The sequence below is a fragment of the Heterocephalus glaber genome, unplaced genomic scaffold (assembly GCF_053883595.1).
Source record: "Heterocephalus glaber isolate CG9 unplaced genomic scaffold, H.glaber_assembly_v1.0 deba00001553, whole genome shotgun sequence".
Lineage (NCBI taxonomy): Eukaryota > Metazoa > Chordata > Mammalia > Rodentia > Bathyergidae > Heterocephalus > Heterocephalus glaber.
In genome coordinates this window covers 9,082,468-9,108,804 of record NW_028258344.1, presented here as the reverse complement: position 1 = coordinate 9,108,804, position 26,337 = coordinate 9,082,468, and the positions used below count along the sequence as shown (strand labels likewise).

Below are 26,337 nucleotides of genomic sequence, written 5' to 3'. Positions count from 1 at the left end.
AAAAATTGATCCTTTCCAAAAAGGAGGTCAGGGCCTGGTGCAAATATCTTCCAGATAACATGAAATTTTTAAATTGGGTAATACATATAATAGAGATTTGAAACAATGTCAGCAGAACTCCCAAGAGAAATCACCTCTTCCTGGCGAAGTTGGAGAGGGCTTACTGCTACCACCCTCCACTATTAAAGTTTTTCTCCCAAGAGAAAACAGATGTTCATTGGCTATAGCATTTTATACTAGAAATTACTAAAACCAAGAGCCCTCTTTCTAGAGAACCAGTTTCAGCTCCAGACCTCACAAATGAAAAAGGCAAATCTGTTAAGGTTATGGAAATGTACTCTAACATTTTGCCAAAAATTATTCAGATCCTTATTTTATCTGCTTCTTTCTGCCATTAATGCTTGATGTGATGAATCTCATGGTGTTTGTTTGCTTTTTACATAGCTTTTTTTATAAAAGCCAATCCTTTGTAAGCAGAATTTTTCCTAGCAATGAGCACCAAGGCATAAGGTCAGTTTACCTTTTTACAGGCCCAGGAGTATAGCTGACAGCAAATCCTTAGCTACCAGGCTGTGTTCTCATAGTTTATGTTTTCCTTGTAGTTTTGAGAAATTTTCAATTAAAGATTAATGTGGTAATGGTGGTTTAAAATCCATTAAACAAAACTGATTTCCCCAATCCCATGGTAGTCATGACATCACATTATTACAAAGCCAACAGCATCAAGTAAACATACTTTTTAACATCAGTAAGTAGAACACAGAAACAAAAACAAGCATGCTATGAGAGGTTTAGACAACTGGGCTTTTCTCTCCTAGGTCTCATTAGTTAATTCTTGTGTTTAAAAATGGTTTTTTCTTTGATAGTGGGACTCATTTGGACCACTTCATTCTGTGTAAAATATTGGGAATCCTGTGGTGAATGAGACGTTTTCCTGGTGTCTTGGAGAACAGAATCTTCCGTCCTACACCCAAGTGATGTTTACTCTTTCAGGGCCCTTTTCCAGGAGTCAGAGCAGCATTAACAGCTTTTCCCAATGTGTGGAGCTCCCTCTGTGGTCTGTAGGTGATTTGGGGTGGACAATCAGTGCTGAATCATCTTGTGAGCATGTTAGAACCTTTGCAATTTGCTTTAAAGTTTCAGTAAGTTCAGGACCAAGTGTACACTTCTATAGCACTTGCTAATCTTCCTTCTAACCAAAAGAGTAGGCCTTGAGCTTGGAGCTTTCAGCAGACTAGAATATCTAGCTAAAATTTAGTAACAGTGTTTTGTTTTTCTTTTTTATGATAGCGATTTATCTAAAAGGAATGAGACAGTTTTAAAAAGATACTAAGAAATATGTGATCAGGTGTTTCATAGATATGGCTAAAAATTTTGCCAGTCTGTGAATGGCTGAAATTTGGAAAGTAATTTGGAAAGATCAAAGGCTATGAGTCAAGAAGTCAAGATTTATGTTTCTTTCGCGTATACGTAATTTCAGGATGTGGCTTCACAGCAAGGCAGAGGGCAAAAGCAGCTCTTTGGGGTTTTGTTTAAAAAGACAATAAGTTTGTTCAACTAATCAATTGCCAAAGGCCCCAACTCCAAATACTATCAATTGGCCATTAAGGAGCAGTATAGAAGGGGGAGCAATAGTCTGTAGCTGTGCCAGACCCAGAGGGAAATCGATCTGAAAATGACACGTGGAGTAGAAACCAGGAGTCAAATCCAGATCCTGTGCTCCTGATCTGCACAATTACTAAGGAAGCATTTGCAACATTTACTTTAAATTCCAGGGTCTTAACTCCACCTCCCCCAGATTTTATCTTTAACCCATACCACTTTATTTTGTGGAAGTAGTGCAGTGTTAATCTGGCTCTGTGTATCAGGCATCACAGCAGGGTGGTCTTGGAGGAACCGGTCTCTCAATCTGCTGGCTGCCCCACTAGCTGCATAACAGAGGGGTGAGTTACATCAACCCAGTCCTATGAGAGAAGCCATTCCAGAAGCATCAAGTGTCTTTGGTAACATTAGCCAACCACTGAAAGCATTCCCCAAGTAAAATTTTCCCAGAGTCAGGTGGTCAGAACACACAACGGATCTGTTACTCTGTTCTTCCTCAGCTCAAACATAGCTTCTTACCTCATTTTAAAATAGGAAATAAGCCTTTGTAATCACACTTTATATACCCAATGACAACTGTGGAAAGGTCCCCAGGCCACTGATTTCTTTTGAGCCCAAGCCCTCATGTTCAATGGAGGCATTCCCGGGCACACTCTAGAATAAGGGTGAAAGGAAATGAGAATCTCAAATGTAGAAAAATTTCTGTTGCTCTTAGTTTGCATTGTTGAATTTTAAGTTTCTGTGATGTCCAAGTTTTTAAAAATTTCATACCTGTTTTTAAACTGTTAAAATTCCTTGCCAGGGTTATTTTAGAAAATGATTTTATGTATGTTTTAAAGAATTAAACATTTTCATAGAGTAGTATATGCCTTGTTTCTAATTTTTAAGACAGTAAGGTTGTTTGTATTAATACATCTATATACTTATTGGATTTATTTTGTGTTAAAGGACAGTTACACAGGCTAAATAAACTTGACTCATACAGATAATCCCATATGTATCTTTCTTCTCAGAGTTAGCATTATTATGGAGAAGTCTCTGCAAACTTATGCCTTGTTTATTTTCAAATGTAATAAACTGTTAGGTAATTTTGCTTTAAAAATATATACAAGGACAAGTAACAAAATAAAGGAAAGACATATGGGACTGCATCATACCTAAAATTTAAGATTGTGGTGGTTAAGTTTTACTGTGTCAACTTGATTGGCTTGGGAGCTCTTAGGGGATTAGGAAAGCATACTTCAGGATGTACCCAGGTGAGTCATGGTGGTGATATAGGGGAAGAGATATAATGCCCAAACGTGGTAGGTAACCGAAATGCAAATTCGTGATCTCTAAAATTGAAAAATGAATTCTGGGAACAACAGACGTTAAGAGTAGGAAAAATCTTTTGAGAGAAAAAAAGCGTCTGTCTAAGAGAGACAGAAGGGGAACCGGAAAGTGGGTTTCCCGTCCACCCCACTTTTCAAAGATGTTTTATACAGCAAAGCCATGAGGTGAGGTGGGTACAAAGTAAGACAAAACTATAAAACCCAGTGGAAAATTACAAGGTGGGCATGAGGTAGGACAAAACCATGACCAACCAATAACATTACAAGTACAGTTATCCAGGTAATATTGATTAAATGGGGATCAAATGGGAAAACAAGTCACATACAAGGAATTTCCCATTTAGAATATCATCACTGCAGTCTATCTCTAGGGAAGTAGTACCTCTTTTCCTTTTCATAATCCTTACCAGTAAATGTGTCTTAATTGTTCTCCATGTTGGCTCCTTGATGTGGCTGTGTTGGCTTCTTGAGGGCTGGTGCCTTGAGGGTAGCCCTGTCAAACTACCTATAAGATAATCTAGTTAACTTACGAATCTACAATAGTGGTGTTACCTTTGGAACTATATTTGGGTCTCTCACCCCTTCCTCTGCTACTGTTCTCTACCTCTGGACTGCCATGAACTGAACAGTTTTGCTCTGCACATCCTTCTGCCACAATGTTTCTCCTTTGGAACCAAGTGACCATGGTCTGAATCCCCTGAAACTGTGAGCCAAATTAGATCTCTCCTCCTTTAAACTGTGTCAGGTATTGTGTCCCAGAAACAGAAAAGCTGACTAACACAAACATGATAGGAAATAATCAAAAGAGTTAAACCTGTTGAGCAATCTACTGAATGGAAAAAAATTGAAAACCCAATATCTGAAAAAAAATTAACATACAGAACATATAAGGAACTTTTATAATCCAGCAGAAAGAACATTAGACAAATAACCCAATTAAAAATATGCAAAGAACTTTAATTAATACATATTTCTCTAAAGAATAAATACAAATGGGCAACAAGTGCATAAAAATGTGTGCAGTACCACTAATAATAATTAGGAGAATTTAAATTAAACCACAAAACTGTATCACCTCATACCTATCAGGATGGCCACTACCAAAAAGCCAGATAATGGTAAGAGGTAAAGATGCAAAGGAATTGAAATGCTTGCACACTGTTGGTGGGAATGTAAAATGATCTAGCTCTTAGGGAAAACAATATGGAGGATGCTCAAAAAAATAAATGAAACTATCATATCATTGTAGTTAGATAAATTAATTAGATACCTTGTAGGCAGTTAAACAGGGCCGGCCCTTAAGGAGCCAGAAGCCAAAATGGAGAACAATCAAGGAGCCAACATGGAGAACAATTGAGGCATATTTACTGGTTAGCATTAGAAAAGAGGTTAAGTTTATAAAAAAAGAAAAGAGGGACCTGGGGATTTAGCTCAGTGGTGCCTCTGCCTGCAGGGCAAGGTCCTGAGTTCAATTCCTGGTACCAAAAAAAAAAAAAAAAGAAAAAGAAAAGAGGTACTGCTAGAGATGAATAGCTGTAATTGATATTCTAAATGGAGAAATTCCTTGTACGTGACTTGTTTTCCCATTTGATCCCCATTTAATCAATATTACCTGGTTGACTATATTTGTAATCTTATTGGTTGGTCATGGTTTTGTTCCACCTCATGCCCACCATGTAATTTTCCATTGGGTCTAATAGTTTTGTCCCACCTTGACCCTGCCTCACCTCATGGTGTTGCTGAGTAAAACACCTTTGAAAAACAGGGTGGGTGAGCAATCCATTTTCTAGTCCTCTTTCTGTCTCTCTTAGACACGCTTTCTCCCAATAAATTTTTCCTACTCTTAACCTCTGTTGTTCCTAGAATTCATTCTTCGATTTTAGAAAACATGAACTTGAGTTTCAGATATCTAGTAAGTTTAGGAGTTGCATCTGTTCCCCCTCTATCAATATGATACAGCAACTTCAATTGGTGGCCTGTATCCAAAAGAATGTAAAGCAGTATCTTGAAGAGATATGTGCACTTCTATATCCATTGCAACATTATTCATGATAGTTAAAAAGGGGGAGTAACCCAGATGTCCATCTGTGAATGGATAAAGAAAAGGTTTGTACATATGTATGAAAGAGTATTATTCAGCCTTTAAAAGTAGGAAATTTTGTAATATACCACAATTTAGATGAATCTTGAAAACATTATGATAAGCAAAATAAGTCAGTCACAAAAGGACAAATACTGCATGACTATACTCATATGAAGTACCTGAAGCAGTCAAAATCATAGAGAGTAGAAAGGTGATGTCCAAGAGCTGCTAGGGGGAAAACAGGAGGGAGATTAGTGTTTCTTTGGTATAGAGTTTCAGTGGTCAAGATGAAGAACATTAAAATAGAGATCTCTTGTGCAGTAATGTGAATGTACTTAGCACTCTCACACGACACATTTAGAAATGATTAAGATAGTAAATGTACTACATATTTTTTAACCACAATTTTTAAAATGCACAGAATTTAGAGCATTTGGATGTGGAAGACTGATGTTAATTGTTATTGGCTATGATAAGGCATCACTTATATTTTTAAAACATCACTTTCTGTGGCGGGTAATTGATGGTGCTAGTATGCAGAATCTACTGGTCAGTTTACTATTTTATCTCTCATTTATCAGATATTCAATATGCATTCTGAGAACCTAAATATTGAGAAATATTGTCTAGCATCTTCTAGATCACATGTAGGAAATTTATCTCCATGATTCTCCTTAAATTACCTTTAATATAGCCTCCTTTGAATATGAATATTATGATTATAAGAAAAGATAATTATACAAATTTGTCCAGTTGCTACAAATGTTATGGTAAAGTACAATGACCTAGATATTTTTTTTTAACTAGAATTTTAAATTTTTGCTTTATGGAGGTGCAGAGATAATAATGAACAAGGGACTGTAACACATCACTTAACAAACACCAAACTAAATAAAATGTTAATGACATATATTGAGAAAGGATGTGAGAAAATCCTGCAGAATGGTGAATTCACCATTGTGAGAGTTGCACCTTCTTGTGGGGATTTGAATATAATTATGCACAATCAGGGCAGTTATAGTTGTGGTTTAGATCTAGAATGTCCCTCAGAAATCTCATATGTTCAGAGATGTGGCTTTTGGAACATATTTGTATCATGGAGGCACTATACTCATCAGTGGATTGATGCTATTAGGAAGTAAGGCCTGGTTGAAGGCAGTAGATCACTTCAAGTGTGACTTGGAAGGGCGTATTCTTGACCCTAGCTCCTCCCTTCTCTTCTTGGTGGCTGCCATAGCCTAAATAGCTTTCTTCTGCCATGTCCCTCTACCATGTCATTTCTACATTGGAGCTAGCCAAGCATGCATATACTGAATCCCCTGAAACTGTGAGCCAAAAATGAACTTCTCCTCCTTTAAGTTGCTGGTGTCAGGTATTTTGTCCTAGTATCTTGAACGTGACTAATATAGGTATATTAAATATTATTTTATTTCTGTTAGGTAACAACATTTCTTTGGCAAGGGAATATCAAGACTGGATATACATTAAAAAAACAGATTTATGGACCTATGTTAACTCAGAGACTGATCAAAAATTAAAGACTTAAAATTAATTTAGTTTGTTCCAACAAAGATTAAAAAATAAAGTAGAAGAGAAAACATCAGAGTACATCAACATAGTAAAAGTTAAGTATTGATTCTTGTAGTTTTTTATGTCTACAGATTAATCTATCTAAACATATACTTGTTATATCATAATGTACACATTGTACCAAAATTTATAAAACATTGGTTTAGAATAATGAGTATATATAGCGATACTTTTATTTTGTAATCAGTGTAGGTATACAAGAAACCAAGCAGCAGCTTATTACCCAAAACAAAACCCTTGGCTCTTTCATCAGCCATTGTTGGCTAGCACAAGAATCTTCCATGTGGGACATTTTTTTGACTTGTGGCAATTGGAAGAGAGGGAGAAGCGTGTGGTGGCATATCAAACTTATGCTGAGAAGTGCCATGTATCTTTGCTCACTGTTCATTGGTCAAGGAAAGTAACATTGCTATGCTTGGCATTATTTGTGTATCCCTAAGGCACTGAGGAATAATGCCCCTTCAGGCAGTAATAGTCAGTATTTGGAACCCTTTTACAGTCTATCCCAACTCTTAAACTAGTTTCTTTAACATATATGTGGAAGCAATATCAAATCCTCATGTTTCTTGCTTTATAAAGATTTTAGTAAGAATTACTTCACCTGGATCTTTTGAGTAAATATTTATTATTTCTACTTTCTAACAACTTTGGTGCCATAAATCAAGTCTTTGTCACTTTTCTACAAAAAATGCAGCTCTTAGAGTGGGTGATAATAGATTTTGAAATTTTCTGAGACTCAGATAACCTCATTTTCTTTTCTTTCACATACCTAATTATTTGCATGTATATTTTTATCAACAAATGTGAGTAAAACAATAGATATTGAACTAGACTAAAATGCAATTTAAAAGTTTCTAGACATACCTCTTGGAATCTAGAGGTGGAGAAAATATATAGATGGAATGTAAGATTTAAATACCCTTTAGCTGCCATATTCTGTCTAGTATGGAGTGGCTCATTTTGTTTCTAGAGAATTAATGTTGTTTCCAAAAATTAACTCTCATATGGCTCATTCAGGTAACTAGTGTTGAATATGGAAATTAGATTTTTGTTCATACAAGTTTATTACATTATAGTTTATGAATCACAGTGGCTATGTGCCAGACTCCTTTTCAAGCTAAGCAGCCTCTTTGCTGTGTTATTCCAGCTGAGTCTTTTATTTGAAGCGTATCTTCAGCTTGGCTCATTTAGCCACAAACAGAAGTTGCCCAATGGGAGATAACATCTTATGTTTATTTACTTTAAAGGATTATCACCTGTGGGCTCACTGCAAGTGCAAAACGTACCAGAAAAGAGGGGAAAAAAATCCAGTTTCAGAAAGTTGACTCCCTTAACCATGACATGTACCTGTCTTTCCTTGGATAGTGTGGTGTGGAGAAAACGCTCATCAGATTTTGAGTTAGAAGCCCTACCCCTGAGCTTTTCTGTTGCTTTGTTGCTGTGTAACTGTGGGCGATTTATTTTACTTCTCTGATTATGTTTCCTTGCTTGTGAATCACAGAATGAGCTAGATAAATCTCCCAAGTCTCATCCAGTTTGAGGACCTTGTTCTACTTATGGAATTTTGCAGAAGTCATATATGTTGTTCTGCAGAATCAGTGATGAACAGAGTTTTGCTTGGGAAATAGGAAAATAAAAATGCTTCTTCATATATAAAAATGATAACAAAAATTGCCAGCAGTATCTAAAATTAGTACAATATATAGACATTTTGCTAACACCATCTGTAATGTTTAAGCTCTAGGGATTGATCCTTGCTTTTTTTTTTTACCCAATAATAGAAATTTAAATAGTATTTTGAGTAATTTATCTCATTTAGAAACATCTGACCATTGAATATGAAATTAATCATAGAATGTTCCTCATGTTTTCTTCAGGTTTATTGAGATATTTACCTACCATGATAGTCATCCATTTTAAGTGTATTATTAAATGGATCTTATTATCTATTTGTTTGTTTGTTTGTTTACTTGGGGGGATTGAAATGGGATCTCACCATGTACTTGAGGCTGGCTTTGGACTCACTATGTAGCCCAGGTTGGCCTTGAACTCTCAGGTATTCTCCTGCCTCAGCCTCCCGGTTGTTGCGATTACAGGCCTGTACCACCATTCCTGGCCTTAATTAGATGCATTTGAATTGATAGAGTTGTGCAACTATCATCACAATCCAATTTAGAACATTTCCATCATCCACCAAATTTTCCTTATGCCTGTTTGCATTTAGTCTCTCCCTTCCTTATGTCTAAAGGAAGCACTGATCTGCCTCCTGCCTCTATTTTCATCTTTTGTAGAAATTTTATATGAATACAATTATGAAGATTATCAAATTGTTGACTTGATATTGTCAGGTTATGTATGCATGACTTGCTATTTATTCATTTTTTATTGCTGAATAATAGTTCATCATATAGATGTACTACATTTTGCACTCATTCACTAGGTGATAAGCATTTGAATTATTTCCAGCTTTTTGCTATTATGGTTAATGCCCCTAATCACATTCACATACAGATCTTTGTGTGGACATATGTTTTTGTTTTTCTTGGGTAGAATTATCTTGGGGTGGAATTAGTGGACCATAAACAGTATTACATTATTTTATGTATGTTGAACATTATAAGAAGCTACTGAACTCCTTTAATGTGATTATACTGTTTTATATTTCTGCCAGCAGTGTCTGAGAGGTCCAGTTCCTCCTCATCCTTGGCAGCACTTGGAACAGTCATTCTTTTTATATTTTAACCATTGTAGTGAGTGTGTGGTAGAATTTCATTTCAGTTTCTAATTTGAATTTCTCTAAAGACTACAGAAGTTGAATATCCTTTCATGGATCTGTTAACCATTTGCATATTGTCTTAATGTTTTGTTCATTGCATATTGCTTATCTGTTATTATAGGACTGTGAGGCTTCCCTGTATATTAACTCTAAATTTCAGGAGACTTCCCTGCCTTTAGCATTGACATATTTAAATACAAATAAACTGCTTGTTTCTTTCACATTCAAACTTTGAAATAACCCCTGTGAAAATAAGATGTATCTTTAATTCTTGGAAAGAAGCAAAATGGATTTTTAAATGTTCATTAATAATCACTAAACCACTCTTTTGAGGGCTTACCTGTAAACTCTCAAAATGATATCACGGACCTTTACAAATCTAACATGCTCTTTGTTTTCTTAGTCTGTTCTCTACTGTTATGGACAAAAACAAAAACGCTTTATGTAGATGTATAAATGTCTGTCAAAATGCAGCTATTTCTGAGATGTGAAGAAGTATCTGAGGAACTAGGAGAAGAGAGCCTCTGGACTCCCTGGATTTCCCTTTCTATCCTACTGTGAGTTAGACATCTGCCTTGTGAGGAGTGGTCTGTGGGGAGAATTAATAAATTATTGATTTGGACATCACTTTTTCCAGGTCAGTTTAAAATGCACATGCATCCACATGCACACATATGTTAAAAATTCATATATATATATATATATATATATATATATATATATATATATTACTTTACTCTGGTTTCTACCTGTCAGTTTTTCCTAATCCATCCAGTCCCTGAGACAAGCTAGCAGCACTTACAGGAGTGTTGGAATAATGTGAGGGGCAACACTGTGAAATAAAGTTCTTCATTATCCTAAAATTGTAACAGACACCTTAAGTGTTAAGTTCATCATCTTTCCCTCTTCCTGACTTTGAAAGCCAAAATTCTCTCACAGTTTCTATCTGTCCTTATTTCCATAAATAAACTTAAAATTTTTTTATCAACCAATATTACTTCAAAAGACTTTGGCAGTAATCTCCAAAAAATCATAATTAAGATAAATTCAAAATTGATTTATTTAACTCTTTGTAGAAAATATATTTGCACATATTTGTATAACATGTTCTAGTCCTAAAATCCCCAAAGTGAAATAAAATTAAAATATATAGCCTTATCCGTGTAACTGAGAAAGAAAGTTAGCTCATCCAAATGACTAGGTCACCTTCCAACTATCATATCAAAAAGTCAGCCAGACCCATCAACACACACAGAGTGAGCCCTCCTTCAAATGTGAAAGGAAGCTAATGATTATGAGACATGAGGGAAAGTTTCCATCATGAAAGGAAGTAGATGTAACAAAAAACAGAAAAAAAACCAAAGACTTGGAGAAAATAGACAATTTAGGAAACAGAAGAAAAAAGTCCTAAAAGTCCTAAAGAGTTAAATTTTCTAATCGTAGAAATACGAGTAAAAATGTCATTCCAAAACAAGAACAGAGGGCTGGGGATTTAGCAGCGGTGGTGTGCAGCCTGCCTCGCAAGCGCAAGGTCCCGAGTTTGATCTCTGTACCAAAAAAAAAAAAAAAAAAAACAATGAGAACAGAATGTCATTTTTATAAGACATAATCGGAGGACACAAAAGCACTGTTAGAAATTAGAAATATAAATATAGAATAAAATAACTTCTGAAATGGATAAAGTCAAGAAATTCTCTCCTTAAATGAAGCAAAAGGGGGAATGGTGGGAGCCAGATGTGGTGGCACACACCTGTAATCTCAGCACTCTGGGAGGCCCAGGCAGGAGGCTCCCAAGTTCCGGCCCAGCCTGAGCAATTTAGGGACTTAGTGAGACTCAAAATAAAAAATAAAAAAAGACTGGAGATGTAGCTTAGTGTGATGACCCTGTGTTCAATCTCCAGTACTGAAAAAAAAAAAGATAGGAAAGAAGAAAGAAAAGCAGGAAGGGAGGGAGGGAAGGAGAAGGGAGGGAAGATTGAAAATGGGAGGTGCTATATTAAAATTGCAGGATCATATATATGACCATATTGAGAATTTTGAAAAGACTGAAAGACATTGATGATAACTTAGTAGTTGGTGCTTAGGAAACAAGGCAAACACAAAGACCAATTGAACAATACTACATGATTACAATGGCATACATAAAAATTGATATTGCAAAAAAGAGGGAGGTGCAAGTAAGACAGAAGAGCATGACCAAAGGACACTGCAAGAATTATGTTTAAACTATATCAGAAGTCACCTCCAATAGACTTTTTCAATTGGAAATCCTCAGTTATTTGTGTTTAAATAGAATGCCATGCCTTTTGTGTTCCATGTTCCAATACTGATGATGGTGGATTTTCTAAAGGAACCATAGTTTTATGCAGTGACTTAAAATCATCAAAGTTAGGTGTTAATCTCTGCAAAAGCTCTCTAACTTTTGACAAGATCAAATTTTGCCTTTCTCAGTGCGTATGGGAAATGAAAAGATATTCTTAGCTTTTATTATGCTAACATTTTATCTAGTATTAAAATATGATTGTGACGTACCACATTATAAAGCAAATGGTCTTCATACTTTTCATTAGCTTCTCCCCTTAGCAACCCAGAGTACCTTTGGGTTGCCTTACTTATGGTTCCAATAAGCTGCATTTGATAATTTTAGTGCTGTCCTGCAGCACTGGGAATTTTATGTTTTCATTGACTTGAGTTGATGAAATGCCATTTGATAACCAGACTATCCATTTCTACATCATTGGCATTGATCTCTGTATTGTCATTACCAAGAATTTCTGGGCTAGTGTTGTTATAATTTAGTTTCCACAAACTGTGGATTCTAATTTTAATTAAATATTTCAAAATCAAATGATGTAATCTAATGTTAAGAAATGATGAGTTAATAGAATTGATATCTTTTCCATGGAATCCAATCAAATCCTATCTGTAAAGTAAATTAATAAGTGATCATCTCAGAAATTATAAATTCAGTTGCATGGTTTTTCTATTTTTATTAAGGACTTGAAATAACCTTCAGTTATGAATTGATTTCCCTCCTTTAGAATTGTCTAGGCCATTTAAACATTTTTGACTGGCTTTTTCCTAAGATCTAGTGCTTTTCTGAGCCACTTCTGTTTCCATTGAAATGTGTTCATTCAGAGAATACAAAGTCAGAAGCATTATCATTTCTTTCAAAGTACCAGGTGATTCTGGTGCCTCATCCCTGATCAGCAAATCATAAATGGCAGCCCCAAAGTAAAATCTAAATTAGGCAAATAAAGGAAGTGTTCAAGCAAATGAAAAAAGATCTTAAAAACTTGTACTGTATTGAAAAATGTTTAAAAAATAAGTCAAAGCTGTGATTAGACCTGTTGCTTCAAATGATCCCAGCTAGTAGTGTTGAAATAATAATAATAATGCTACTGTTGCCAAGGATGATGATGATGCTAATAATAACAAAGTGTCTATCATGTACAAGTCATTGCCTTGCTTTTTAAATTTATTAACATATATAATTCTCACATAAGGAAAGTACAGTAATGTGTCCACCTTACAGATAAGAAAACAGAAGCAAAAATAAGCAAATTAGTCACCAAGCTAGCATTTGACAGAGCTTGGGCTCTGGGCCACACATTGTGCCCCCAGTGTCCTGGTTCATCGTGATGAGACTAATCAGGAGGCTATTGGATTGGATTGTAATGCACAGGAAAAGGATGATAAATAATAGCTAGGGTCAAGTTGATAAAGAAATGTATTCCAATTGTGTGATCATTCATTGTCTCCTTGCTTGTGAATCAACTAAGTTTTAAATGATATTTTTGAAACTATATACCTTAACATTTTTTCCATGGTATGAATCTGGGCATCAGTCTTAGCATAAAAGATGGAGGGAGAGGGGGTGGGAAGGAGAGCAGGGGGAGAAGACAAAGAAGGGGGAGGCAGGGGAGGATGAGGGGAGAAGAGGGAAGAGGAGAAGGACAGAGATCTGTAATGCACTTTTCTGTGTGAATTCTACATTTTTCGTGGCTACTTTGGGATTTGGGGTATTTATCTTAAAAAGTATCTGCAAGTCACTCACTTGATCAAGGCATTAGTATAATCTGCAAATGAAATTGAGTTTACACATTCCACAGACAAAGCTTTATTTGGATCACAAAATTCCATAGATGAACTGATGGCTTAAGATGTAGGCGTATGGCTTGACGATTTATGCTCTGAGGTGTGAAGATATATTTAGTCATGTTCGTATTGGTTTTGCTCTGATTCCATGCCTGTAATGGAGAAATTTGTGACCATTCAGATTTGCTTGCTTTTACATTGTCATTACATTTAATCCTCTGATCAGAAGTACTTAAACGCTGAATATCTTTGCTACTGGGAAATTCAGTCAAGATTGAAATCAAATGCCTTCCTGATGCAGCCAAAACCTTTCCAGAGTAAAGACCTTATTTGCTGTCATAGACCTTTCTAGATGCTACACAAGTCATCAAAGAGCAAAGATTCAAATCATAATAGCCTACACACTGTCTTTTTTATCCAGGGATTTTTCATATATTTATTGTGAGGCAGAGGTTGTGTGAACACCAGATGCTGATCACATACTACCGGTGGATTTGCAAGATTATAGGATTGGAAAGAAATGAAGGTTAAGCACAGGGTACAATAGAGATTACTTATGGTAATGAATTGCATAATTTTTCTAAACAGAGTTGGATTAGTGTTCATCCTAAAAAAAAGATTATAGTAGTTCTGATTCTTGCAGTAAGCAAACATTAAGTGGATCATTTATGTTCAACATATGAATTGAGGATCCTAAAGAATATATTATTTATCATATACAAGGAGGGAAATTAACTTGTTTTCTATCTGTACCAGTGAGATGCTCTAGGGCTTTGGAAGGGAATAGAGACTCTGTGATCAGACTCACAGGTTTCTTCCTCTGAGTGCAGTGTTGAAGAGACAATCAGGAACTTCAGTTGTCATTGTGCAACAGTGGGCCCTAGCTTGAAGAGCATCACTCCCTCTCATGGTTATCAGAGAAACCAACTTTTCCTGCTCTTACCCTGTCCCCTGGGCCCTGCTGAAAGGAATAGGGTATTCCTGAGCAGCGCTATGTGTCCAGAGTTTCTAAAGTTACAGCATCTGACCCCTAGTATCTACTCCTTATTCTCAGAGTGCACATTGGAGGGTTCTGCTTGTCCTTATTGCAAATTTTAGGCTGATTCTATACTCACCTGCCTTAGAAATGTTGAGCTGGTCTCTAGAATCAGCCTTTGATTCATCCCTGGAGTGCATTTTATTTCCATCAGTACTTTTCTGAAGACAAAACCTCTGTCCATGGATTTCATTTTAAAACTAAACTAGTGTGTCTTTATAATATAAATCAACATTGTACTGAAAAAGGCAAATCACTTTTGTAAGAATCTTTTCCAAAATGTTACAACCTCAATCTAATCATGAGACAATATCTAAGTGGAGAGTCATTTTATAAAATAGTCAACTGTTCTTCAAAATCATTATGACCATGTCGTGTGGAAACTGGAAGATACCAATGTCTAAAGCCCCTTAATCTCACCACTCAGAAATCATAACCATTAACATCTTGAGGTAAAGTGCGCAAGACCTTTCTCTTTGCGCTCATATTCCCATATTGTTGAAGGAACATAATATTATGTTGTTTTTCCTGTGATTAATTACTGCTTTATGTACTTAAAATTATATTGTAAACAGATTTCTCAGAAAAGTAAATGTTGATGGACTCTGTAAGGTGTCTGTAATGCAGCACTCTAAGGTTTCTCTGCCTGCTAATATGGACTCAGGCTGGACAATCTTTACAACCTTCATGGCGTATCAGTTCTTCTTCCCACCCCTTCAGTCAGCGCACCAGGATCTTTGCAGTCAGACAGTGGCTCAAGTTCTTCATCTTCGTGAGCTATACTCATCCAGGGAAGTTTTGTGTTTTTGCTTTAACGTGCCTCTCTTACTAGGGGTGAGGGCGAGCAGTTTTGAGGACAGGATTTTGTACTCCATGGACAAGTAGAAGAGATTGTGCTGTATCCCCCTCAACACCACTCCCTCAGCCTTTATAAATTTTGCCCATCAAAAAGTAGGGATAGCCCTCCAAGATATATGAGATGACCCCAGTCCACACATCTGATGCAGGGCCAGCTCTTCTGTCCACAAAGAATTCTCAGGCAGCAGCAAAAAGCATGTGACACAAGGTATCAAGCTTGTCGCCAAAGGTAGATTCATTACTGAAGCTAAAGTCTGCAACCTTGATACTCTTGACAGCATTAAAGAGCAGGTTTTCTTTTAGGTCCCTGTAGACAGTAGCCTCCTAGTGGCAGTATTATACAGAGGACACCATCTGGTAGACTTTGCCTTGAGTCTCTCTTTTTTTACACTCCTGTGACCTACTCAGTAATTGAACGGCTCTCTTTTACTTGTATACTCTATGACACAGTAAAGTGTTACTTCAGTTTCCATTATTTCAAATAATTTTGCAGTGCTGGGTAATAATTTGATTTTGCGGAATAGTGTCTAGACTCTGTCCTTGGTAGGTCTACTCACATCCAACTCATTCCAGGTCAGTATGTGCTGGGCCACCTTCACCCTCATGAAAGTGTGTTTCCCAGTAATCCCAAGTAGCCAGGTTTTGGCAATGTGAGTCTCTTCTTCATCCCACATGGTAAAGACCGGCATGGTGCACTTACTGCTGGGCTTAGAAAACATGATATATCCTAGTCAGCTTAAAATTGATAAACTTGATCCAAATCATCTCAAAAGAAAATCACTTTCAAAGTCCATCAGAAAAACTGACCTGTATAATGAAATAAAAACATAATACCAAACAAGAATGAAAGCAATAAACTATTTAGAAAATGAAAGCTAATAAACTATTTAGAAAAGGCAAAAATGAGAAAAAAATAAGAAAAGAGAAAAAATACAGAAAGATTTAGAAAAAAGAAAATGAGAAAGAAGAAATGAAAATAAAATGAATAAATGGAAAAATATTTTAAAAGAATAAAGAAAAAGTGAAAAAAAGTTAATAAATACAAAAACTCCACGATTTAAAGGAAGATACTTAACATTGGTCTTAAGTCTCCCAGGTCATGAAAACCAGCATCCTGAGCTAGAAAGGTAAACCTCAGCCCAACCAGGGATTCATATCAGTCCTCAGAATTATGTAAAAATAGCTCCATATGAGGTCAGAGAGAGAAATAGACCCACCTAGGATAAGCCTGATCCATAGTGGGGGTTTTTTTCTTCTCACTGTTTTGTTTCTAGATCATTTATTTTTAAAAAATTACTGAGAAGTCCAAAGAGCTTTTGTTTACATGGATTATAGCTGTTAGGAGTTACCTTATTAAAAACTAAGACCTATAAGATATTTTGGGAACATTTTTGTTTCTGGTTTAAAGCTATAATAATATCTCCTTAAAAGTAGATCTCCTAAGGTCTGCACATAAATAGCCAATTCCCTTTTTTTTTTAAAGCTCCGAGAGGGCTCAATATGATGTTAACCACTTAATATCATCATTTGCTTTTATTCTATGAATTTGCCTATTTCAGATATCATATAAATGGAATTTGTCTTTGTGTAACTGACTTATTTAACTTACCACAATGCTCTCAAGGTTTACCCATGTTACATCATATTGCAGAATATTCTTCTTAAAGACTCAGTGTTCCTCCATGCATACATTTTCTTTATTAATCTGTCGATACCTAATTAAGTGGTTTACATATTTTGACTATTGTAAATAACCTTGAAATAAACATAGGAGTGCTAATTTCTCTTCCAGATTCTGATTTGTTTTGGATAAATGTTCAGAAGTAGGATTTTTGGATCATATTGTAATTGAATATTTTTAAATTTTTGAAAAACCTCATATTGTTTCCATAGCAGCTGTACCATTTTGCATTCCTAACAACAACATACAAAGGTTCCACTTTTTCCACATACTCACCAGCACTTGTTTTCATAATAGCCTTCCTGACAAGGTGAGGTGATGTCTCATTATGGTTTTAATTTGTATTTTCATGATAATTACTAATTTTGAACATTTCTTCAAATACTTCCTGGCTATTTGTATATCTTCTTTGGAGAAATAGCTTTTCAAGTTCGTAGCCTATATTTTAATCAAGTTATTAGATTTTTACTATTGATTTATAGGAGTTTCTTACATATTTTATATTTTAAATATTAACCACTTATCAGATATATGGTTTGCAAATATCTCCTCTCCTTGTATAGGTGGCTTTTTCACTCTGTTGATTTTCTTCCTTTTTGTTGTGCAGAATCTTTTCAGTTTACTGTAGTCCCACTTATTTATTTTTGTTTCTGCCGCTCATGGTTTTGGTGTTATAACCATAAAACCACTGCCAATACAGTGTCAAAAAACTTTCTCCTTATGTGCTTTTCTAGGACCTTTAAGGTTTGGGGACTTAAGTTTAAACCTTTTTTTCCCCCATTTTCAGTTGATTTTTGCAAGTGGTAGAAGATAAATGAGTGTTGGATTTTGTCATACTTTTTTCTCCATTGATATGATTAGATGATTTTTTTCTTTAGTCTCTTGAGTTATTGAATTGCATTAAATGACTTTTGAATGTTGAGCCACCCTTGAATACCTGGAATAAAATTCCGCTTCCTCATGGTACATACTTCTTTTTATATATTGTTGAATTCAATTGACTATTATTTTGTTGAGGATTTTTATCTCTTTTTTTGGTCTGTAATTTTTCCTTTTTGTGATGGCTTTGGTCTTGGTGTTAGACATCGTGTCTATTATCTGGAGTAGATTGTAGAGATATGGTTCCATTTCCTCCTTAAATGTTTAATAGAACTCAGCAATGAGACCATCTGGCCCTGGTACTTTCTGCTATGGAAGATTATTTTATTTAATTAAGTTTCTTTACTAAATATATTCCTATTAATATCTATTTCTCTTTGTGTAAGCACTGTGAAGGTCTCCAGAAGGGTGGGCCTCCGGGAGATTTTTTTCCCCTTCTCATGATATTCCTTGCTAATCTTCAAGAGTAAGTCAATTACCTTTTAAATACTTGCACTAGCTTATGGCACCAGCAGCAGCTTCAGTCCCCAGTAAGCTATGATTCCCTGTATTCACCTGCTTCTTGTTTTCAGGGTGACAGTTCATTCTATGACATCAATTCTGTGATGGAGCTAACAGTTCTTTACTTTCAGCTTGTTTAGGTTTTTTTCTTGTGAAGATGGAAGTGATGTCCCTCACCATCCTTACATGTTAGGCCAGAAACTGGAAGTCTCAAACTGAGAGTGTATGGGAGGTTTTTTTCCATTTCCCTTAAGTGAATGGTTTATGATTGCTTAATAATTAATACACAACTAGAACAGTAAAATCAGACTCTGTAAAAGTGTCTAAATTTTTATTTTCTTTCTCAAACAATCTGTAATTTTCAAGGTCTCAAAGTAGGGCTTCTCAATTCAAAGAGTTATAAGAAGACAGATCTTGTTTGGCATTCCTCTCATCTATTTCAGCAGCTCTTCACTTCTACTCAGTTCTCCAAATACTGACATCATTGTACCCTTTGATTTCTATAGACATTTATTTATACAAATATTTTAAATAAATATGTCTGAAATTTCTAACCTACATGGAGTGTGAGGACCAAGGACCCTTCTCCTACCTCCAAGATTCTGATGAGCTAAATATTCTGTTGAATTCTCAGAACATATTAGAGTTGAAGTTTGGTCATTTCTGCTCCTATAAGTTCCATTACTAAGGTCCTTGTCCTCAGAGACTGCCAGCTCACTGCTAGTCCCCTGGACTTCCCCTCACTCTCCTCTTTTTTTTTTCCATCCAAATTCCTATTCACTTATGCAGAGCAATCTTGTTATCTCTTAGACCAAAACTTTCCAAAACCACCTTGTCACAAAAATCAAACACATCAATGAAGTTGTGCTTCTAAACAAAGGTAGTTCTTGCCACAGCAATTAGAAAAGAGAAAGAAATAAAAGGAATAAAGATAGGAAAGAAGAAGTTAAACTGTCATTATTTGCTGATGATATGACACTTCACATAGAAGACCCAAAAAACTCCACCAGAAGACTTCTAGACTTAATTGACAGATTCAGTAGAGTAGCTGGATACAAAGTCAACACTCAAAAAATAATAGCCTTCTTGTACACAAATAACAGACTCACTGAGAGAGAAATTAGGGAAACAATTCCTTTTACAATAGCATCCAAAAAAAATGAAATATCTAGGAATCAACCTAACAAAGGAAGCGAAAGACCTCTACGCTGAAAACTACAGCACCCTGCAAAAAGAGATCGAAGAGGATACAAGAAAATGGAAAGACATCCCTTGCTCCTGGGTAGGAAGAACCAATATAGTGAAAATGGCCATACTTCCAAAACTACTATATAGATTCAATGCAATGCCAACTGAAATTCCAACAATATACTTCACAGAACTAGAGAAAACAATCCAAAAATTCACTTGGAACAAGAAGAGACCTAGAATAGCTAAAGCAATTCTAAGCAACAGAGACATGGCTGGGGGTATCACAATCCCCAACTTGAAACTATACTACAAAGGTACTGTGATAAAATCAGCATGGTACTGGAAAAGGAATAGACCTGAGGATCAGTGAAATAGATTAGAAGATGCAGAAACAACTCCAGACATGCTCAGCCACCTCATCTTTGACAAAGGAGCCAAACACCCTCACTGGAGGAAAGATAGCCTCTTTAATAAATGGTGCTGGAAAAACTGGATTTCAACTTGCCAAAGATTGAAACTAGACCCATACCTATCACCATGCACTAAACTAAGATCGAAGTGGATTAAAGATATAAATATTAAGACAGAAACACTAAACTTTCTGGAAGATAAATTAGGTAGAACTCTTGAAGACATTGGCATAGGAAAAGACTTCATGAACAAAACCTCAGTAGCATGGGAACTAGCACAAAGAATCAACAACTGGGATCTCATCTTATTAAAAAGCTTCTGCACTGCAAAAAGAAACCTCCAACAGAGCTAAGAGACAACCTACAATATGGGAAAAAATTTTAAGCAGCTGTACCTCAGACAAAGGACTACTATCTAGAATATATGAAGAATTGAAAAAAATTAGACCACCCAAATTCAAAGATGGGCATCTGAAATGAACAGGCATTTCTCAGACAACGAAGTAAAAGCAGCAAACAAATATATGAAAAAATGTTCAACATCACTCGTCATTTGAGAGATGCAGATGAAAAAACCCTGAGATTCCACCTCACCCCAGAAAGAATGGCTGCTATCAAGAAATCAACAAATAATAAATGCTGGCAGGGGTGTGGGGAGAAAGGAACCCTTCTCCATTGCTGGTAGGAGTGCAGACTGGTGCAACCACTGTGGAAGTCAGTATGGAGATAACTCAAAGAACTAGGACTAGAGGTCCCATTTGACCCAGCTATTCCCCTGCTGAGTATCTTCCCCAGAGAATTAAAAGAATCATACCACAGTGATAAATGTGCACCCACATTCATAGCAGCACAGTTTGTAATAGCTAAAGCTTGGAAGCAGCCCAAGTGCCCATTAACTGGAAACTGGATAAAGAAAATGTGTTTTTTTTATAAAATGGAGTACTACTCAGCCATAAAGAATGAAAAACTAGAGTCATTTATAGCTAAATGGATGCATATCGAGGCCATACTCTTAAGAGAAATAAATAGGACACACATGTGTAAATACCGAATAGTTTCACTAGTATGAGAAACTGATAGTGTAAACAAGGGTTAAAATGATTAAAATGAATAATTGATAATTTGAAATAGGAAAAAAGGTCCAAAGATGAAGGAGTGAAGGGAGGGGAAGGGGAAAGGAAAAGAGGGAAAGGAAAAACTATGAGAAAAGGAAAAAAGTGGAAATAAACAAAGGTAGTTCTTTTCCTGAGAAGTCCCAATTTTTTGCAGTGTCTTTTTGCCTGCTTATCTGAAGGAATCAGTTTGTGTATCCGAGCCTGTAACAATTTCATTTAGCCAATGATTCAAAGAGTAGAAAGGTGCTTCAAACTCATGTAACTCCATGAAAGATATAGCCAAGCAGAAAGGTTTGACAACTGAAACACTTCAGTCAGCAAAAGGGTGAGCACACCCAGTTACATGCATCTGTTTACAATACATAAGAAGCAGGAAAATCTCATCTTTCTCTGTGTACTAGCTATCTCAATCCAAATGATATACCTTTAGGGGTGGCATTACTATTTTCACAGGTGAAGATACTGAGCATCTACCTAGTATACCAGATTTAAAATTTCCCAGTATGAGTCAGATGCTAAGGAAATGTAACTTTATTTCTCCATAACTGAAATTTCACATAAACCTATATTTTTAGCAATAGCAGAAAATACTGAATGTTTCCAATGAAACATTGAGTCTCTTCTAGTTTAAAACATAATCTTTTTTATACACATCAAGTAAAATTTAAAATTCCTTTTCCCTTTTCTTTCTGGTATGTCCTATTTGCAGATGTACAAACTGATCTTTTCTGGCTTCCCCGAGGTGTCTCCTTGGCTAGGTTTTTGGGCATAGATTGGCATATTTGCATCAATTACCTAAGGTGTCCTCAGCTGGTTGTAACTCCCACCTCTTTTATATCCAAAGAATTGCATTATGGTCCATGCTTCCTTGGCACCACCTCACCTCTCATGAGACTGTTGAAGCTGCTTGTATCCTAACAGTGTGCCATACCTTCCATCTACTTCTCTTTCTTTGGGATCTCCCATCTATATCTTTGCAGTGAGATCCCTTGTCCCCTTTATCTAGAAAAGCATGATTATTAAAAGTTGTTGGAGCATTTTTAGGTAGGCTTATGCCCACATCAGAGTCCAGAAATAGTGGGTATTCAAAGAATTCAGTTCTAAGAGACACTATGAGGTAAATTTAATTTTCCAGTGAAGTTGCTTCCAAAGTAGGTCAAGGAAAGGTAAAACAAAGCAGCTTCAAAAATGCCTTCCTCAGTAACAAAGTTTGCTCAAACGGTCAATATTGCAATCAGATACTGAAATGTATATCAGTTGTATAGTTTCTGAAATTCTAACCATGCACATAGAGAAATCTTCATTGATTAAGAAAATCAGTAAATTGTTAATATAGTGTTATAGATAGTAGTAAGTAGTAAAGACATAGTAATAACAATGCCTTTAAAGACTTTTAATCGGTACATAATTTTATGTTTAATGAATTGGTGTGCATGTCTAAAGATTGCTCACTACTTAGGAAAATGTAGTGCTCTAGACATTTAGCCTAGAATGATTGGAGGAATAAAGGAAATGATTAAATTATTTAAATAAACATAGATTGTTGTGGGTAGCACTTGGTTTTCAATGTATAAGAGTAATGTGCAACAGTTATTAGCCAAGTTTTTTAACCAACTATCTTAGTCACCATCATTGTTTTTTGTTTTTTGTTTTTAGTCACTATCATTGTTGCTGAGACACAATACCTAATACCTGCAGAAAAAGCATGGTGGAAAGACCTGGGTAGAGGAAAAAATGCCCCCTCATAGCAGCCAAGAAGCAGAAGAAAAAAGGGAGGAGCCAGGGAGGCAGATACACCCTTCCAGTTTACACCCCCAGTAAAGTGCCTCTTCCAACCACGCCCCACCTCCTAAGAGCACATTCATCTATGGATTCATCAGTGGATTATAGCACCCCCATTATCGAGTTGCCTTCCAGACACATTTCAGATCTCACCCATAACACCTACAAATTTCAGTGTAGATGCTGCATAAAGATGAATCTCAAATATTGTAAGAAACCAAGTATTTGGTGTTGGTCTACTCTTTTAACTGTCACTGTCCTTCTTTTTAACTAAAGGGGCATGTATTAAACAGCTTTTTATATTTAATATTCATTCTGTGTTTTTAGATTCTCCTTCAATATTTATTTCCAATATTCTTCAGTATTTATTTCCAGATATCCAAATTTATATTCCATATAATTTAGACTTACTTGATATTTTTCATAAATTTTAAGATGTGTCCTTTCATGTATGTGGAAGAAATTCTAAGTATTTATGCAATGGTGCATATATATATAACTTGATTTTAATCTCTGGAAACATTTGTAAGATCTAATATGTATCATTTCTTTCATGTGTCCTTGTAGTCCTTTAAATACTAGTGAGAAGATCTGAGAAAGTGTGCATTATTTAACTGAGATGAAGAAAGGGTATGAACTGTAAATTTTTTTCAAATACCAATCCTTATTTTAGGAGCTACTTTTTTCAAACTTTGGAATTTGATCATCCCCAACACACACTATATTCTCATTCAGCAATGGGCATTGAATATTTCATTTTCAAAGTCATTGAACATGAGGAAGACAAATAGCAGTGTTTGCACTGTAACATGTGTTAACAGGACTTTTTGGATCATTATGGCAATGATTTTCCTCCCTAAATAATTTTTACAAATATATTGATGAAGACAAATTTCTGTTATCCATCTTGAATGGGTCATAAGTTGAACTAGCACATTTTTTCCTGAAACAATGCACAGTTGTGACATGGCGTTTAATAGTCTTAAGCCTACTGCTGCCAAAATAAACACAGCTGTAAGAAATGATGACCTTCTCATCTTCATAACAATAAAATGGCTTCCTAATATGCTTCCCTCACTCTGAACATTAATATTATTGTAGATTTCAGAGTCCCATCTTCTTTCTCTGGGGAAGCCCCGTGAAGAATACCGATTTGGATCAAATAACAACATAGAGAATGGCATTAGTTGTATTAAATTAAATTAAATGACCCAAAAACCCTTCTAAATTTTTGTCACAATGCAACATTAAACCAAACACATTAGCTAATGTGGACCAAAGAAAAGTATTAATAGTTTGAAAAGAAATTTTGTGAGCTAGACCAACTTCAGATTTGAAAGAGGCGTGGATGGATAGCATGTGGGCTGTGATAGTTTACAATACGTGGATCCTACTCTGCAGTCGTAAGTGGGTTCTCTTCTTGTTTAATCTTTGGATATAAAATCAACTATTATAAATATTTTCTTGATTTTCTTTTAATTTTTCAAAAAGCAAGTCTTTTGTTAAAGACTATATTCAAGAAAATGATAAGAAAAAGTATGAAGTATAAGATCTTAATTGTATGCCATGTTTCTTGTTTTATTTCTATGTAAACAGCACCATATAATTTACAAATTACCATTAAGATATATTATCTTCTAAAAGAAAAAACAAAATCTGATTTCTGTCACACTCTGATTGATTTTGTTTTAATTTGTTCCCCCTGAAAGATCTGATGTTTATTTTTTAATTTAATTCTATGATGTTGAGTTGTAGGAAAATAAAAGCTTCTGTAGAGTTAATCCAGATACATAAAAGTCCATGCTGACATGATCATAATCTTGATCTTTGATTAGATCTGAGCTAGTAATATCTTGTGATTAATCAAAATGGTTTGCATGTCGTATGTCATCTCACAGATGGACTAGAGAATCAGAGTTCTTTTGAATATTTGTTGTAATCCCTTCTAGGATAAAAATGGCTTTTGTTTGTTTGTTTTGTTTTTTACTTTAAATCAGATTGAGTACACCAAATAAATGACTAGGAAAAAATTTTGAAATACAAGGTTTTAGAATCATAGATCAAAAAACAAGAAACTTGTTTTGTAATTCATGGCATTTTAAGAGATGCTTTATATAAAAAGTGACATTTTTAGTAAAATTTAACAAGTAATCTTGCTCATTTATAGTTTCAACTAAAACCATCGTAAAAGACTATACCAAAATATATAACTCATGAAAATAATTTTGAGGTTTTCATTGTTCTCAAGAGCATGAAATATTTTTCAAGATTTATTAATTGTCCCTCTTCTGATTATGCAACTCCAGTCTAATTGACATCTGATAATGAAGAGCTGTATACTTTGGCAACTGCTATCAGACATCTAACACCCAGAGCACAGCAAGAGCTCTCAGATTCCACGGGTGGTATGTTTTACTGCATGTGTCTGTCAGTTCTGGCCAGGAGCTGCTTTGATTTAATTTTTTTTTTTTACTTTTTACTTTTTACGAAGTTCATAGGTTGACTGACTCATGTTCCCAGGAGCTTCAGAGTGGAGCTGTGGTGCTTCAGGATTTGGATCCCGGTGCTCAGCTTCTCTTTATGCAGTTGCATGACTGCAGATTTGTTGACGTCTTCATCCTGAGATCTCTTCCCTGCAAAAATGAAATATTACACTAAAACTCCAAAGGCGCCATATAATTGCAAGATCTTTGCTAAATAACATCAGTGAAAAATTCCACAAAAATCACACAATAAATAAATAATTAAATAAATAAGTGGCTTGAAAAACTTCAAAACCCATAATGCATCATCCCCCAAAAGCCCTGATGTATAACAATATAATTGAAGATTTCTTCAAACTAAAAAAATTCATAATCTACATTTGTGGAAAAATATAAATCCCTATGCATAAGTTTGGATTTAAAATGAGGTGGGGTTAGTTTGATTGAGCTAATGTAAAATAAAATAACCAATAATTGAAATATGTTGCTTACATGATTTTCAACAAGCAGCTTAACTAGATCTTAGATTAGTCCTAGTCCTTAACAGCTCACCAAGCTCATAGTAGGCAATCACAAATGTTACTCCAAACTAGGTTTGGGTTCTATTGACTAAATTTATCAGGCAGCACTTATAACATGAATTGTGAAAGACCAAGAAAAACAGGCATCTGACCATTTGATATTTATCAGCATTATACCAGATTGACCAATTGCATAAAATTATTCAAACAGGTGAGTTAACTTCCTGGAGATGCCATTAGCCATGGACTTCCTGGTCTACAGTTGACTACTTATAGTGATGAGAAAATGCACATAAAAAAAGAAATAAAGCATGTTACAACTTAACTGTCAAGCAGCCATTCAAGCCTTGAACCAAAGTTTCTCAAAAGTTGCTCAGCAAAAGTTGTGAATTAAACTGCT

General features: G+C 35.4%; 1 protein-coding gene across 9 annotated transcripts in view; it reads left to right on the top strand.

Moving 5' to 3' along the window:
* Cyp7b1 (cytochrome P450 family 7 subfamily B member 1) overlaps positions 1-26,337 on the top strand; it is a 189,628-nt gene that overhangs the window by 134,902 nt on the left and 28,389 nt on the right. The window lies entirely within an intron of this gene.